Raw genomic sequence first — 3053 nt, forward strand, 5'->3', positions numbered from 1 at the left:
GATAAAATCATCTTTTTTACGTAAGTTTTTTCTGTTTATTTGCCGCTGATCAAGCTGACGACATCTCAGCACAAAATAGCTTTTGAGTGCTAGCAGCGCCACGGACTGTCGTATTATTTTGTATTAAAATTTCTTTAGTTCATGAGTTCGCCGCAATTTTCGTCAAAACATATCATCACTTTGTCGCTGATGGCTCATTATTCATGAATAGTAAATTCAAAAGCACAGACGAGCACCCGAATGGAGGTAATAAGATTGCAAATGATTTCCCATTTTTTGTTGTCGAAATTATTTTGATTGCATACAATGAATGAATTCAATACAACGAGCCAAATACAAAGTCAATATAATTCATCGAGTCCTTGACTCGTATCTTCCATTTTTCGCAATGATATCATGTTCATATTCAGCGCTGGAAGCACGTAAAATCATGCTTGACTTGGGAATTTGAAATTCTCTTGTTCCGTTCGATTGCACTTCGGTGGTCGATGTGAATATTTGTGAATTGAATGTCAATATTTCAAAAGAATGTTCCACAATACCGGACAATGCACAATAAATATTTTTTGCCGAAATGGAACTTTTACAATGTAAACAAGCGCATTTCATTCGTTGATGGTTTCAGGCTCAACAAAGGTTCAAAGCCGTAAGCATTATTGATGTTTTGCAGAAAATGCGCTTTGTTTGATCAATACAACTAGAATAAAACGTACAGGCCGCGAATGAATTGGCTTGACTTGGCTCGAGGTGAAGTCGAAAAAGAATGCTTAATTTGGAAATGTTTGTTTCATGTATAAGCAGCTTATGCAATCCGTTTCAAGCACTAAAATGTACAAACACATGTTGAATGTTGCACATTGAAAATTTTCAATTCGAAATTGTTGCTGAGCAGATATGGTTTCAACCATTTTACTGATACGTTTTCGAAATGATGTCAGACGCAAAAGATAATTTCATAGTTGTTGATCTCTGTGTACCATTTCCTATGGAATAAGAGATAGATTGAAGTGACGAATAACCAAATCTGGATCGATTGATGAAACTCTTGGGTCAAATGTTCTGATTCATCGACGTTCAATTGAAATTCATCAGCAAATGTTTGTAGAAATCAAAACCGTTAATTTAACACCGTCGCGCATTGTTATCGCCTTCTTTGTTGAATACTCCTCATCACTTCCATTCATTACTTATTTTCCTACTATTGTGTTGGGCGAACACAGAAAATCCCGACATCAGCATCATATTTTGGTTTTCAAGTCAGATACAACCATTTTCCCATTGTGGTGGTGGTGGTGGTGGTTGCGATCAGCCAAATTATAATCATGCTGCTGCTGTTGCTTTTCACAATCCCAGAGAATGGATTTCATATCTCTCGAAAGTGTTTCATCACGGATGAAGCGTACAACATCAAAACGGAAAAATATTAGCTACGAAAGGTTAATAATGATGCCATTGGCTGTGTGTATTTGCTCGTTTCTTTTATTTTCTTCCCTTTTGTTGCAGGTGAACATAATCATCATTCCGAATTTCGTACAAATGAAGAGGAAAAGAAAGAGGAAGCAAATCAAAATCGATAGCAATATACACGAATTGTATACTATTTCCCGTTGTGTCGGCTGTTTCGCATCGACTGTTTCGTATCGACGTCATCACGGTAACGATGCGTCTCCTTAAAATTCGTAACAGTTCATTGTCGTAAATTCGTTTTTTTACGATTTCAATCCAGAGCTGGCCGACTAGAGTTCAATGTGATTATCGAGGCAATAAAAGGATGAAAACACAGGGATCACTTGAAAATAAAAATAAACATAGCGAACGATTTTATATATTGTGTTGCGTTCAAGCATCGTCAACGAGAAATGTCAGCCGAGCAATTGGGAGTATAATCCATTGGCCATTTTCGTGGCAACAGTAAAATGACATTTTGAACTTGAATATTGGTAGCACGTCTGCTCTTACTGAGCTCTTCACCCATCATCCGGTTAGACTATCTGACCAAAAATAAAGAACAACTTCAAGTACCGAAAAAAAAAATTCATCGAGCTCAGCTCGTTAAATTCTTTATTACAGTTTTTATTGGGCGAAAATTTACATTTCAAAAAGGCATGGCATGCACCAACGCAGAATCGTCGCATTTTGCTAAAGACAACATTGCCATTGCGAAGCAAATAAAAATGGAAATTGCGGTCATGTTATATCTAGTTTTCGTGTGGTTATTTTTTCTTCTCTGGGTGTCTCTCTTTCTGCATGCTGACCATTGTTTCCATTGGAAGTAAGTAATTTTGTCCATTTATTTATTTAAACCATCATAATATTTACTGAAGCTTTTGCTCATCTACACGAAAATTGACCAATTTTTGGATTCCCCTTGTCTCCTCCGACGGACAGCGTCTCCGTCAACTTTTTCTGAATTGGTCACTCTTTGCAAGCAACTCTACCATAATACTATGGTGTTAAACAGTTGGATTTCAAGCGCTCATTTTATTTCGTTGCAAACATGCATTTCAACAATTTCGGAATAAGTCGTGCGCTTCTCTATCTCTTTCTCTCTGTCACTCTCACTCTCTCTCTCTCTCTCTCTCTCTCTCTCCCTCGTCCGCATGGAATTCCAACTGTTCTCAACTTGATCTGTTTAACTTTTTATAGTTAGAAAATTCACTTTTTTGACCAAGAAGCTACTGACGAAATGCTACGTGTCCGAGAGAGTTTAATGAGATCATGTTATAATAAACTATGTGCGTGCATTCGTAGAAGTATACGATTTTGCACGTGCCATCAATCATCGCAGTTGCGTTGATTTTGAAAACTTATCGGTCCAAATACAATGTTAACTGGAATTTCATCGTTTACTCTTTGAACGAACCAAAATTCAGCGAATGGCTATGGCGGATTTCGTTTGATTATGCTTCTATGTGGGCAACGTACATCGATTCTAAACCAAGGCCACATATTTAGAATTATTCTGAAGCGCAAACAAGAACAAACGTTTTTATCGTATGAAATGTAGATTAAGGATTTGCAAATATTATTTTCCCCCTGGATGAATCCCCATT

The sequence above is a fragment of the Sitodiplosis mosellana genome, unplaced genomic scaffold, assembly GCF_009176505.1.
Source record: "Sitodiplosis mosellana isolate CC-2019 unplaced genomic scaffold, AAFC_SMos_1.0 Smas_scaffold_1, whole genome shotgun sequence".
Lineage (NCBI taxonomy): Eukaryota > Metazoa > Arthropoda > Insecta > Diptera > Cecidomyiidae > Sitodiplosis > Sitodiplosis mosellana.